This window comes from Mesoplodon densirostris, chromosome 10, assembly GCF_025265405.1.
Source record: "Mesoplodon densirostris isolate mMesDen1 chromosome 10, mMesDen1 primary haplotype, whole genome shotgun sequence".
Lineage (NCBI taxonomy): Eukaryota > Metazoa > Chordata > Mammalia > Artiodactyla > Ziphiidae > Mesoplodon > Mesoplodon densirostris.
This window is the reverse complement of record NC_082670.1, coordinates 39,103,220-39,117,460: the sequence shown is the minus strand read 5'-3', so window position 1 is coordinate 39,117,460 and position 14,241 is coordinate 39,103,220. Positions and strand designations below refer to the sequence as shown.

The 14,241-nt window shown below is 52.1% G+C and overlaps 1 protein-coding gene across 4 annotated transcripts in view; it reads left to right on the top strand.

Annotated features, from left to right (window-relative positions):
• The window catches only part of PPARD (peroxisome proliferator activated receptor delta), a 78,221-nt gene that overhangs the window by 42,476 nt on the left and 21,504 nt on the right, over positions 1–14,241 (top strand). Inside the window, exon 3 of one of the 4 annotated variants that reach the window (XM_060109525.1) lies at positions 5,808–6,755. The exons of the other annotated variants lie outside the window; for them this stretch is intronic. The gene's annotated coding sequence lies outside the window, so the exon portion shown is untranslated. The remainder of the gene's footprint in view (positions 1–5,807; positions 6,756–14,241) is intronic. 4 annotated transcript variants of the gene reach the window in all.

The following is a 14,241-nucleotide window of genomic DNA, read 5'->3' as shown; positions in this document are numbered from 1 at the left end:
GATTAAATTCTTGTCACTTCTTTCCTATGCACTCCTATCTTGGTTTCCAAAGATGTTAGCCTTAACCTTCAACTCTGCATGTTAGTTTCTTGCTCTTGATTTGACTTGAAGCAGTGGATTCCTGTGAACCAGTAACATCCCTAGGTTGATTGCTAGGCTTTAATTCTCACGAGAGGATGATAATACCTTTTCCCAAATACTCAATTGATGTTTCTCAGGCTTTGGGATTCAGTAATACATAAATTTCCCAAGAAATGTTGGGAAGGAAGTCTTGCATAGAAATACTAATCGAGAGATGTCACAAGGCAGGACTTGACGAAAGCCGAGCGTCATAGGGTTTCCTGGCTGCTGAGCTCCCCAGGGCAGCTGCTGTGTCTTGTACAGCACAGCATCTCTGGGACCCCCTTAGCACTTGACCCAAGGTGGGTGCCTGGTCCGTGGAGGGTGCTCCTTGAAAGTTGCTGGCTGAACAGATGGGTTTCCAACCAGTGGCTGGAAGCAGCGTATAAACAGCTTTGGCTGACAAAGATGATTCAGGTTGTAGAGGTTTGTGGAAGATGAGCTTGGAAAACTCTGAGGTGCTAAGCCTTGAATGACATGCTGAGAAGCTTGGATTTTTATATTCCGGACACTTACTGGGGAGAGAATTGAACATGACACAACTGAGTCTTCGTTGGCTCAGAGCCATGCGATGAGCTGAAAGCAGAATAGCCTTTTTCCTCTCTTTTTTATTTTAAAAAAGGTCACAGCTACAGAAAAGTTGACAGAATAGTGCAATGAACTTTCGTATTTCCTTTACTGAGGTTCACCAATCGCTAACAGTGTTGCGTTTGCTTAACCTTATGTCCTAGATCATCCACATTCCATATTTGTTCTCTGGTTTCCTTGTGATCGGGTTTCGGTTAACGTTTCTTATGGGAGCCCGCAGAGGTGATGCGTGCTTCCTGTTACTTCACATAAGGAGGCATGATGATGCCAGTTGCCCCTGTAAAGGTGATGCTGACTTTAGTCACCTGGTAGGTTGGTGTCTGTGAAGGCTACTTTTGTTTTAAGGCAGAGAACTTTGGAAGGAACTTTTCACTGACTTTTGGGAGTAACTGACAGCCATGTTGGAAAACAGACAATTTCTCTGTCAGTTGCACCTGCTATTGAGAAACATCTTGGTGTAGTCAGAAAACCCCTGAGAGCCCGGAAACTGGCACTGGGAACCCAGCTCTACAGCCATCTCTCCCCATGAATGTAGACAAGTTATGTCATCTCTCTGGGCTGGGCAATTGTACATATAAACAAATCGTCACTCAGAGAAATGAAGCAATTTGCCCAAGGCCACTCAGCTAGTGAGTGGCAGAGCTGGGGTTCAGACTCAGCTCTAGCTGGGCCAAAGCCCCGCCCTTGCCCTCAACCCAGTCCGCCTTGTCTGGGGTGGCTGGTCACTGTTAGGGTGGCACCAGGCACTAGTGCTCAGAAGCAAAAGAACACCAGCACCTGGAGGATGTGGGGAGAGAGGGAAGAGGGGGTGTCTGTCCCACCTGGGCTCCTCTCCGCACGTGGCAGGCGGCTCCGTAGGAAGGTCAGCGGGCTGTTGGGCACTTCTCCGCCACCCTTGGAATAAAGGCTTTCGCACGGGTGTGACAGAGGTGAGCTGCTGGTGCCGGTCCGGTCCTGCCTGTCCAGGGAGGGAGGTGCAGGCCTCAGGTCACTGGCCTTGGCCCATGTTCGGGTTGCTGCCCAGGATCCCCACATTGGCCCGTGAATCCCCAGGACGGTCCGGAGGGATGGGGGAAGGCAGTGCCTCAGCCTGCCTGGGTGCCTGGGGGCTGGGGTGGGGGACAGGAAGTACTGATGGGGGAAAGGTGCGCAGAGCCTTGCCAAGCAGCTCACTGTGGGTGGGGAGACACCACGTACTTACTCTGGTAGCCTCAGGATTGGGGCGGAGGTTCTGGAGCAGGCAGTCAGGGAGAAGGGCCGGGCAGCAGCTCCAGAGTTCCCCAGGACGGCCCTTGCTGGCCCCCCCGGCCTGTCACCTTCCCGGTGAGCGCCTCTCCCCAGGCAACTAGCACCTGCGTGCTCGGTGAGTAGCGTCTGTCCTCACACTTTCATGGTGTCCTTCCCCAGAGCAGTTGTTTTCAGGAAAACAGTGGCTCCAGCTGAATCCAGACACGGTTTGTCAAGGCCATGTTTTCCTGTTGCTGTTAGAGCTGAGAGTCCAGTAGAGTCAGCCTCCCTGAGTTCCAGCTGCTTCTCCCTACATTGTTCATCCCCACAGGCCTCCAGAGGGAAGAGACCGAATTCAGGACCTGGGCCAAAGCAGCCCAACAAAGAGCAGGCTGTGCTGTGTGGGCCCTGCGGGGAGTTCTGGGAAGTTCTTCTGCCCCTGGTCCATGGCCTCCTTGGGCCCTGCCTTTTGGAGGGACCTCCAGGGCTCCGGCAGCCGGGCAGGCAGGGGCCGAGGGGGCCCTGGAGAGCGAAGCCTGGAGGGAGAGATCCCCCACCTCCGCTGGTTGTAGCGCTCAAGGAACAGCAGCGGTGCTTTACATGATTCTTTTGAGGGAGCCCCTTCTATCCTCCTGCCGGGTGAGGCTGGAACCCTTACTAGGAACCTGACATGACCGAACGTGTGAGGCCTTCCGCTCCCTGAATGAATTCCCCAATTGTCATTACTAAATCATTCAATCTTGGCGTTTCTCCATCTCGTCCCACACACCCCTCCTCCTGGCTCCTGAGTCCTAAGGAGTGAGATTGCAGGTTTTTGACCAGTTTTCTCCCGCAGAGCTCTTGCAAGCTGTCATGCAGGTGTAAAATCCAGAAGCTGATGTCAGAATATTATGAGAATTGGAAGGTGAGGGCATGGGCCAACCTTCTGACTCTCCAAGGTGCTTCAATGTTTAAAAAGTCTGTTCTGGGCTCCCTGAGATTTGATAACTCTTGTTTTTTGGCCTTTCACCCCCTCACCTCTGGTTCTCCCTTTCCTCTTTGGGAGACTTCTTGCTTTCCAAATATTTGTTAACTAGGCCCTTATCTGGGACTTTAGAAAGCAAGCAGACAGGTGTGCACTCGAAACGGAAAGGGAGAACAGAAAGCAAGTACTGAAAATGCCTTTGAATCCACCACCGGGTGAGCTTCGCTTTGCTTCGCCTCGCTTCCTGCTGTCAGTACTCACCCTTAGTTCCTGAGCTGATTTCTCTCAAGCGAGGCCCAGAGCTTGTGTTAGGGAGAAAGCAAGGCGTTTTTGAAGGAGACTCCTGGCTTTTCTACTCAGCTTCATTACAGAAGACATTGATGCTTGTTTTAAAAGCAACTGCAATCGTGTAAAGACTATCGATCTCCCCACCATCACACTCCTCCTTCCCTCCTTCCCATTCTAAACCCTCCACGGTTGTTTATGTTGTTGGGCAGGCGTCTGTCAGCGCTGTGTTGCAGTCCCGTAAAATGGGCGTGAGGCAGACATGCAGTTCGACTACTCGCTGTTTCCTCCCAGCTGTGTATTCCGGCCATCCTGCTGTGGCACCACATCTGTGCCACCTGCAGGGTCGGCAGAGGATCCCATGACATGCACGTGCCAGAATGTTGTGCCTTGAGGTAGACTTCCTCAGCTTTCCTGCTTCATCTTGGTACTCTCTAAAATAACGATATCTCGGGCTTCCCTGGTGGCGCAGTGGTTGAGAGTCCGCCTGCCGATGCAGGGGACATGGGTTCGTGCCCCGGTCCGGGAAGATCCTACATGCCGCGGAGCAGCTGGGCCCGTGAGCCATGGCCACTGAGCCTGTGCGTCCGGAGCCTGTGCTCCGCAACGGGAGAGGCCACAGCGGTGAGAGGCCCGCATACCGCAAAAAAAAAAAAAAAAACGATATCTCATGTTTGTATCATGCTTTTAAAACTTTTTTTTGTTTTATTTTGCTTACTAAACACAGCACATGTTCATTATAGAAAAACCAGATAAGCAATAAGAGAAGAAATCAAAATTACCCGTAAGGGATAACTATCATTAACATTTTGGCATATAACTTGTATAATACAAATGTTTTTCATATTTAATGTCTCCTCTGAGTTTGGCTGCTTCCATTTGGAAGGCATGTGGATATTAGTTCCATCTTACAGATGGGATAACTGAGCCACAGAGAGGTTAGAAGGTTGCCCAGAGGTACACAGCATAGTAAAGACAGAGCTGGGAGTATACTTGTCATGTAGTCCAGCACCAGTGCTCTCTCCACTGTGTCCCACTACCTTCTCACCTCCAGATAGAGAAGAGTCATGCTAGGGTCTGGATTTCAGCAGGACCTGGGCAGTTGCTATCATTTGTTGAATTGCCTTATCCAAAGGTGTCATCACCTTGATTATTGGGGGTTTCAGGAGCTGCATGATAAACCAAGGAGGAGGAGGGGTCGAGAAACCTTCCAGTGACACAGCTGCAGTAAGAAGAGGCTTTGCTTCGTCTGGAGAAGATGGCTTTGGGGAGGAGGAAGGTGCAGGCTGAGACTTGGTGACCAGAGGTCAGACAGGACAGGACCAGGAATGGAAATTAGTTTGACGGAGGGCCCACTCACCAGGATACGGGAGACTGTAGCATTAGAGGGCTTCAGGAATGGAAGTGAGAAGCAGGACCCTGGAGTGGTTGAGAGCTCCCACCTTGAAGGCAGGCCAACTCCTGGCCTGCACTGCATCCTGGCTTTCCCAGCCTTTTCTGGTCCCCGCCACCCAGCTCTGCTGCGTCTCTCTCCACCCCCATCTCCTGGGCCTAGGAGCCTGCATTCCCCCTACCTAGAACACCCTACCCCTCAGCCTGTGTAAACAAAAGTCATCTGCCCATTCCTTGACTTTATTTTCTTCTCTGAACCCTTCAGTGTTTTCTCTAATGAGCATATTTTACTATTAAGATCCTTTCTGGATAACCCAGCTCTCCTTGGCCTTGACCCTTCCCTGAGGCCTCCAGCAAGAGACCATTTCCTCCCCAAGGACTCAGCCACCCTCCTCCCCTTCCCCTGTTTGTGTGCAGCCTTCCCCAAGGTGGTTGCAGGTACTGGTTTTATCTTCCTCCTGGACTGGAGTGTAAACACTTTAAAGGCTCCTGAGGATTTGTTAACTACCTCCGTATCCCTGCCCTGAGAGGAGCTGAGGCCTGTGAATGGCCTGGGCCTCCTTCCATTGGGTTGTGCTCTCTAGGTCTACCCTGTGCGAGGATTTTAGAGTCAAAGTGTGTTGACACGCCCAACACTCCTTCCTAATGGGGACAGTGGAGCCAAGAAGAATGAACCATCTCCCCCAAGGTCACCTGGCAGATTAGCAAAAGAGCTACCCAGACCACAGGGAGGCCCCGTCAGCCAGCTGCTTCTGGACTGTGTGTTTTCCCCTCCACCCATTTCTACCAATTGATCGTAATCCTCATAAGCTCCTCTTTTGACTGGAATGGTCTGGAGAGCAGGCTCAATACCCAATACCCCGTGAAAACTGAAGCCTGAGGACAAATGATATCCACAGGGCTACTTCAGGCTGGGCTGGGAACGAAAAGCTTTTTTCCAGCTGTAAGAAGTTATCCATTTATTCAGCAAGATTTGTTGGACAATTACTGCCTGCCAGTCACTCCTCTCTAAGATTTGAGGATCAATGTGATTGTAACAGATGAAAATCTCTGGCCCGTAGAGTTATATTCTTTTGGGGAGAGACAAGCAGTTAACAAATGAGTAAAAAAGTACACACACATATGTATAGGTACATACATACATATATGTGTGTGTGTATGTATGTATATAAATATTTGTGTATATGTGCATGCGCATTCTCTCTCTCTTTCTCTCTCTCTCTCTCTCCAGATGGTGGTAAGAGCTACAGAGAAAATTGAAGCAGGGAAGAGAAATAGAAGTACCCAAGGGTGGGCTGGGGTGATTTTAAATCAGGTGGTCAGGTTGACTGTCACATTTGAGCAAAGCCCTGAGAGGTGAGGCAGCAAGCCATGGTGAAAGAACATTTTCAGCTGGCGGGTACAGCTGCAAAGGCCCTGAGGCAGGCTATGCCTGTTGCGTTCAGGACCAGAAAGGAGGCTGTGTGCCGGGTGCCTAGTATCCTGGGAGGAAGGTAGCAGGCAGGGGCACCAGTTCTGGAAGGCCTCCAAGCCAGTGTAAAGATGGGCAGGAAGCGCCTGGAGGGATGTAATCAGAGGAGGAACAGAATCTGACTTAAAGGGATCGGTCTGAGTGTTGTGTGGAGAGTAGTGGGGTGAAGCCAGAAGCAGAGAAGCCAGTTAGGAGGCTGTTGTGATAATCCAGGCAAGAGATGATGTTGACTTGGACCAGGATCCTAGCAGTGGAGGTGATTAGATCCTGGGTATATATTACAAGCAGAGGCAACCAGATTTGCTGACTCTTACATTTTGGCCTGATCATCTAGAAGGTTGGAGTTGCCACTTACTGAGATGAGAAAGACTTTAGGGGAAATGTCAAGGGCTTGGTTTTGGATGTGTTAGCTTGTGATGTCAGTGGGCATCCATGTGGAGATCTCAGAGAAGCTGGGAATGGAGAAATAAATAGGGGCGTCATGAGCATATTGAAGGTGTTGAGAGCCATGAGCCAGCATAGGATCATGCAGGGAGGGAACGTAGATGGAGAATGAAAGAGACCTTTAGAGATTGGGAAGAAAATTGCTGACTGGCACCAGCAAAAGAGATTGATAAGGAGCAGCCATTGAGGTCAGAGGAAAACCTGGGAGCCAAGTGAAGAAAAGACGTAAAGGAGAAAGGATCCAGCAATGTATCCCATGCTTTGGTGAGTCAAGTAACATGACTATAATACATGTTCAGTACAGAAAGTTTTAAAAGTAGAGCAACATAAAAAAAAAAAAAGTAGAGCAACATAAAAATAATAAATCACCTACCACCCTATTCGTACAAGGAAACTTCATTCTTTCTCTAGCCTTTTTTTTTTTTTTTGGCTGCGTTGGGTCTTCGTTGCTATGCATGGACTTTTCTCTAGTTGCAGCGAGCAGGGGCTGCTCTTCATTGCGGTGCGCGGGCTTCTTACTGTGGTGGCTTCTCTTGTTGCAGAGTATGGGCTCTAGGCATGCGGGCTTCAGTGGTTGTGGCACGTGGACTCAGTAGTTGTGGCTCGCGGGCTCTAGAGCACAGGCTCAGTAGTTGTGGCGCACGGGCTTAGTTGCTCCGTGGCGCATGGGATCTTCCCAGACCAGGGAGGGCTAGAACACATGTCCCCTGCATTGGCAGGCGATTCTTAACCACTGCGCCACTGGGGAAGTCCCTCTCTAGTCATTTTTATGGGAACCATGCTGTCTCTGTAGTTTTGTATTCTGCTATTTTTCACTTAACAAGTTATTAAATATTCTATGGAAACATGATTTTAATGGCTGGATAATACTCCATTTTCTGGGGGTGCCCTAATTTATTATCCATTCCTTTATTATTGGGCATTGAGTCATTTCTGGGGTTTTTTTCATTATTAAAAATATTTTTTGTTATAAAAATTGGTTTCATTATTGTAAATGACATTGCATTGAACAGCCTGGAACAGTTTCCTGTGAGAGGAATTACAAGGTCAAAGGACATGATCACTTTTAGGTGAAGCTTAAATTGGGGAGTCACATTTTCTCCTGGACAGAACTTAGCTATAGGGCTCTTCTGTGTCTCCTCTCCCCTCAGGGAGGTTCAGAAGTCACTCTGCCCTGCTGACCCCCATTTCTGCCTTCCTCCCCTCCAATTAGAGTTGGGCCGATCCGAGTTCTGTTCCCCCTCACTAGGCCTGGCCACCCCTCGGTGCGCTGCCTCTCACCTGCCACCAGCCTCTGTCCCCTCCCCCAGTTTGTTCATATGGCAGCAGGAGTTAGAGCTTCCCTCAGGCTCACCGGAGCGTTAGGATGAAATAGTCCAGTGTAGGTGCTCAACACACTAAGTGAGGTCACGTACATGAAGGCGCCTTGTGAACTTTAAAGGGCTGGCCCATGTCCAAGTCTGATAGGGAGGGTGGGAGGGAGGGAGACACAAGAGGGAAGAGATATAGGGACATATGTATATGTATAACTGATTCACTTTGTTATAAAGCAGAAACTAACACACCGTTGTAAAGCAATTACCAATAAAGATGTAAAAAAAAAGGGGGGGGGTATGAGTAGCGGTGTCCAGTGCACGCCCCATAACCACAACCCCACACACACAGCAGGGCCACTGAGGCACAGGCTGGTGTGCTGGCGGTGAGAGCTGGGTGTCGGAAGTTTGGGGGGCTTGGATGGAGTTGTCGGGCCCAGGAATGTGGGGGCTGTTTGTGTTAGTTGGCCTCCTGCCAAGCAGTGCCAGGTGCCACATTTGCTCCCCAGATGTGTGTGTATCGCAGCCAGGAATCCCTAAGACCAGAACAGTGCTGGGAGGCTGGAGCCCAGGCCAGTCAGAGCAGGAAGGGATCTTGGAGTATCTAATCCTGCCCTGACCCTCTCCTCAGGACGCCAGTGAGGTGACAGGAGATGCACTCAAATCTGTGTAAGGGCCCCATGCCTTGGCTGCTTAGCCCGGATCCTCCCGGGAATGGAACGGGAGGCTGCTTCCTGGACCCAGCCCTCCAGGGCCCTGGGAGGTGGCCTTCTCGCTCCCGCCAACACCCCAGCTGGGTTTGCTGTCACCCTGGCCTCTCGGAATCTAGCTGAAATCATCTCCAGTTCGTTTCCAAATGCTGCTCTCGCCCTGCCCATCCTCTTCATAGTCCTCCTAGGCTCTCCGCTGCCCTTCGGATAAACAGCCACATCCTTCACTTGCCCTTCAAGGCCCCAGGTGATCTCCAGCCTCAGCCAGACCGGCCGCCCCGTGCTCTCAGCACGCCATCCGCGCATCCCTTCTTTCTACCCCTTAGAGGTTCTGTGCCATCCTCCTCCCTTCTTGGGGTCTCTGTCCCCCCACCTGCCTGCCTCTTAGTCAGGGACCACGTCCTCGGGACCCCCTCCCCGACCAGCGACCAGCCACACTAGGCTCATGTGGCGGTGTTGGTTGGCCTTTCAGCGCCCTGGTCATCGTTCACAGTTAGGTGTTTGTGTTGGGCACATGATGGTGAGTGCTTAACAAATGTGTGTTAACTGAGTGAATGAAAACAGCTGGCAGCAGCCGGCACCAGAGGAAGAGCGGAGCGCACTGGCGGCATCAGCAGCTGTAGCTCCTGAGGTCCTCGGGTGAGAAGGTTCTGGAAAGGTCCCCGGCTGCGGCCCTCTGCCTCTTGGCACCCCTGCCCTTACCTCCAAAGCCTTCTCTGAGCAGGGAGGGTCCTCAGCTCTCAGGCTGCCACGGAGAGGCCCGGCTTGCTTCTGGGCAGGCCCTTCTTTTACCTCCTCAGTATCTTTCAGTGTATTATTCAGTTTTCTTTCTTCAAAACACTTTTAAACATACCTCCCTCTCTTCCCCCCCCATCATGAAAGCATCCCATGCTCACTGTAAAGAATTTGAAGAACACGGAAAAATATAGGTAAGAAAATAAGAATCACCCCTCAGAGGGAAGCACCATTAACAGTTTGGGTCATGTCTTTCCGGTTTTGTTCCTGTGCATAATGTGCATGTTTTGACATCGCTGTGGTTCTGTTGTCTGTGAAGACAAGACTTTTAGTATCTCCTCAGTCCTCCGCTGCTGACAGTCCGTGGCAGCTCGGCGCATTGACCTGCGTGGGGGTCAGTGGCCGGAAGCTGGCCGCCCGTCAGGCCCCTCGCTGGTCCCAGCTGAGGAGCCCTCCTGCCCACTATGATCTCTTCTCTGGGCACGTTCTCAGTAGCTCCCTGAGGAGGTACAATAAAAGGAGGCCGGCTTCTCCTTTTATTGTAGCTTAGCTCCACTCCACAGGGCTGACAGGCTGGCTCTTGGTGGAATTGGAAGAATTCTAGAATGGGTGGCGGGGGGGAGGGCCTGGCAGACTTTCCTCTGCTTCCCATACTGTCTGCACAAAACCAGCTCCCAGGCTATTCCTGGGGTGTTGGCCTCAGGGCATCTGCGGGGGTGAATCCATTCCAAGGCCACACAGGCCTCTCACGTGCCCTGAGAGGAGTAGGGTGACCGAGATTGACAAATGGGGGCAGAGAGCACCGTGGAGCTGCTGGTCTGGAAACCCAGGGCACTGGGTCAGTACTGGATTAATGACTGATAGGGAAGCTTGGGAGTGAGTTGGCCAGGCCCCACTCCCATGGCCTCTCTGATCCTAAACACTCTTCGGCCCTGTAGCCAGAGGCTGCTGCTCCTCATCCCCCTGCAGTGAGGGAAGGAGGAAATGCAGCTACTAGGTCGTCCCAAGGGGCGGGGGAAGGCGCAGAGGTGGAGAAGGGTCCGGGCCCATCTCTCTGAAAGAAACGCAAACCCAGAGCAGGGCGCCCTGTCAGCTCTCCCTTCTCACCGTTGATCGTAAGGCAGGGAATTGGGAAATTCTGGGTTTAGGTCCCTGGAATAGACCTGGAATATCACTTGCTCCATGTCATCCCCTAAGGCAAGCCAGGAGTGATGACAGTAGCAGTAGCCACAGCCCCATTTGTTAGGTGTTTACACCCAGCCCTGTTAAGCATTTGCGTGTGGTTATCTCATCCGCATGACAGCCGCTCAGGTTAGGTGGTAGTAGGCCAGCTTTAGGGCTGAGAAACGGAAGGGTTAGCGTCTCCCCCAAGTCACAGAGACGGGGGGCAGAGCCGGGGTTTGAACCCAGGCCTGACACACAAGCCTGTGGAATGAACTTCTGTGGGGTACTCGCTGCATCTCAAGGGCAGTAATACAGTAATAGGTGAAAACTCATATAGGGGCAACTGTTACAACTGGACACAGTGTGGCTGAGGTTAATGTGTTTAGTCTGTTTGTTCATTCAGAGAGTGTACGTTGAGCACCCATTAAATGCCTGGCACTGTGCGAGGTGCCAGGGACCTACCTCTGCAAGATAGATAGAGGGCATTGTGTGGGAAACTGGTAACATGGTGAGAACAGACCAGCTAACAGACGTTGCAGTTTGATGTGGTAACAGCAGATCTGGAGAGCCTGAGTCAGGGTTGCAGTAGGAAGGAACAGAATAGGACTAGTCAAGGGGAGCTTCCTAAAGGAGGAGGTGCAGGCAGGTCTGGAAGGAAAGTAGGCCTTAGCTAGTGGTGGGGATGGCATTCCAGGCTGAGGCTGGTGCGAGCCTCTGTGCTCAGAGAGTGATGCTGCACACAAGGCGAGTGGGGTGAGCTGGGGAGGGAGCCGGGGACCAGAGCCTATGGCTGTCTTCAGCACACAGCAGTTATTTTCTGGCAGGGAGTATTCAGAAGGGCTTTAACCAGGGTGTTCTTGACAGAAGCAGTTCTTGGCATCTAGACAAAGGATTCAGGGATGATGGCTCCAGACTGAGGCTAAGAGCAGCTTCCAGATCCAACAGGGCAAGGACTTACCAGCTTCTGGTCCAGTCTTACCCAGCACCACATGCAAGGCACAGCATAGTGATTAAGACTTGAGCCAACCTACCTGGACTCAAATCCTGCTCCTCCAGTTACTGTGTGACCTTGAGTCAATTACTTTCCCTCTCTGTGCCACAGTTTCCTCATCAGTTAAATGGAGATAGTAATAGCACCCGACTCTTAGGGCTCTTGTGAGGATTAGATGTGTCAGTATACACACAGCTTGGTGTATTATAAACCCTTGGAGAATTGGAAGCTGGTACCATTGTGATGGAGGTGGTGGACCTGAGGCTCGGAGCTGTGACCCACCTTAGGCTCTGGTGCAGGGAGAGGCCTGACAGGATGCATCACAGCTGAATGGGGCCTGACACAGAGTAACCCCACTCAGAGCATACAGCCTGCTGCTGGGTGTCAGGGAAGCTCTGTTTCCCGAGGATGACTAGACTTGGTGGAAGGATTAGGGCCCCAGGTGGCTTGGTTGCTCAAGCCCCAGACCAGGCCTCTCTGGAGCTCTGGGTCATTTCGGTTAAACTCCTAACTACCTCTGCCCATGAAATCTACCTGCCCAGTGGGAAATGGATAGAGTCGTGCCCCTTGCCCAACTTTAGCTCCTAGAAGGGGCAAGAGGGTGGGATGCTTGTCTGGCAGGCTTTTGTGAGCGTGTATACACACAACACATGTGTGTGATGTGAATGCCAGAATCAGAGTAGCCCAGGTATTTGTTTTTGTAAGAATTTCTTTTGGTAGCGACTCCGTTTTCTGTGCAAGGGCCGCAGAGCAGCACCCCTCTCATCCTGGCTGCAGGACCCTTGTCCTGAGGACAGCACCAGCCTCTTAAGTGGGGCAAAGCTGTGACACAGTCAGAGGGTTTCTGGCACTGGCACGGTGCTGGGGGGTGGCAGTAGCAAAAACCAAGGTTTCTCAGCCACATAAAGGTTAAACCTAATGCCAGGTGCTATTTTTAGTGCCAGGACTGAAGGTAGGAAGAAGGGAACAGGGTGCACTGCAGGGAGAGTGGAGGCCGTGGTGGCAGCTACCTGTGAAAACCCAGCCTGTGGGCCGGCCCGGTGAGGTGGGGGAGGGCCTAGCGAATAAAGCGGCTCCTGGCTGGGCAAGCTGAGACCAGCGGTGGGGGCAGGCGCTGGGGAGATGGGCAGACCTCAGCTGTAGATGGAGCACCCAGGGCTGTGTGAAAATGGATGGCTTCTGGCAAACTGCAGGGATGGGCCCCAGCATGGGGTTGCATCTAAATAAGCAACAGCCCAAGGGATGTGTGTGGGTTTTAGAGCAACCAGACTGCAGCTTCCCTCCCCCTGCAGCTGCTGTCCTTAAGAGGTCACAAACAGAAGGGACAGCTCCGGGCTGGGAAGGAACATCCACCTGGAATCCAGAGACCCTGGCCCCAAATCCAAAGCTCTAGCCAGGGCCCAGAATCACATCTGATTTCAGGAGGCCACCACTTGCACCCCAGAAACTGAGAAGAGTTCCTCTGGTCGTGGTGAAAGAACGTTCTACCAGCTGATATGTGGAAGGGAAGCTGAGGCTCAGGAGCGTCAGGTGTGTAAGGTGGCCCCGTGCACACAGCTCCTCAGAGGCCGGGCTGGGCTCGGGCCCCGCGGTGTTTGCACCCTGTGGTCCTCTGCTGCATCCTCTCACGTGCTCTCTGAGAGACGCCTGTCAGGCCAGGTGGGCCTGGGCTTTTTGTCACTTTCCTCATCTGCCCAGGGGAGCCCACGGGGCTGGCCTTGTGGGGACTTGTGAGGATTGGGCCGAGCCTGCCATGCAGTGGGAACTCAGTCAGCTCCTGCCCCTCCCTCCAGGATTCAGTCCCAACAGTGACCTCTGTCCCGTCTCCCAGGGTCACTCAGAGCGTCAGAGGATATGAGGGAACGTGTGAGAAAATATTTTGTTGAGTATCTGGACAGGGAAGTGTTGTTTTTCCTCCTCTGTTTCCACCTGCCTGGTGTGCCTGCAGTCCTCACACCCCTCTCTCCCTGGCTCTCATCACCACAGCCTGTGTGATTTCCCCGTGTCCACTGACACCCAGGCTACACGGATCCCCAAACAGTTTGTTCTAATCAGCCTCATCCGCTTACTCCTGTGGTCAGTGCCACCACTGTGCTTCTGGCTCCTGGGTGTCCCATCATCTGCCCCCTCTGTCACCGTGCTGCCCATCCTCTTGATGCTGCTCCTCAGAAGCCTCCTGTAGCCCCTTCAGCCACAGGCCTGGTTGAGGGTCTCTCACCACTCACCTGCCCCTGCCTCCTCCACTTCCAGGCTTTTCAATCCTGTGGAGCATGAGGAATCAGCGTCTGTGGTCCTTGTTATTTAGATAATCGCCAATTTTTGTAGAGCATTTTATACGAGCCACGACGGTCACACGCTGCTCTTGGTGATCACCAAGGTCCTTTACAGTGCTGTCACCAACCCCCTCCCCCCAGCCCCACTCTCCTCTTTTATCCTGCTGCTATTTCAGTTAGGATTGTGTTCAACTGCACGAAACCGAAATCTGGCAAACAGCGCCTTGTGAAATAGGCATTTAGTTTTTCCACCTAGGGACTCCCCTGATGGTCCAGTGGTTAAGACTCTGTGCTCCCAATGCAGGGATTCCAGGTTCAATCCTTGGTCAGGGAACTAGATCCCACATCCATGCTGCAACTAAAGATCCTGCATGCCACAACTAAGACCCGGCACAGCCAAATAAATAAATTAAAAAAAAAAATTTTTTTTTCCCACCTAATAAGTAGTCTGTAGACAGGCATTCTACGGTTAGTTCAGCAGCTCCGTGATGCTGCGGTGACCCGGCTCCTTCCTCCTTTCTGCCCCACCCTCTTGACCTCTGTTTCCAGAAGACCTTCTAGTAA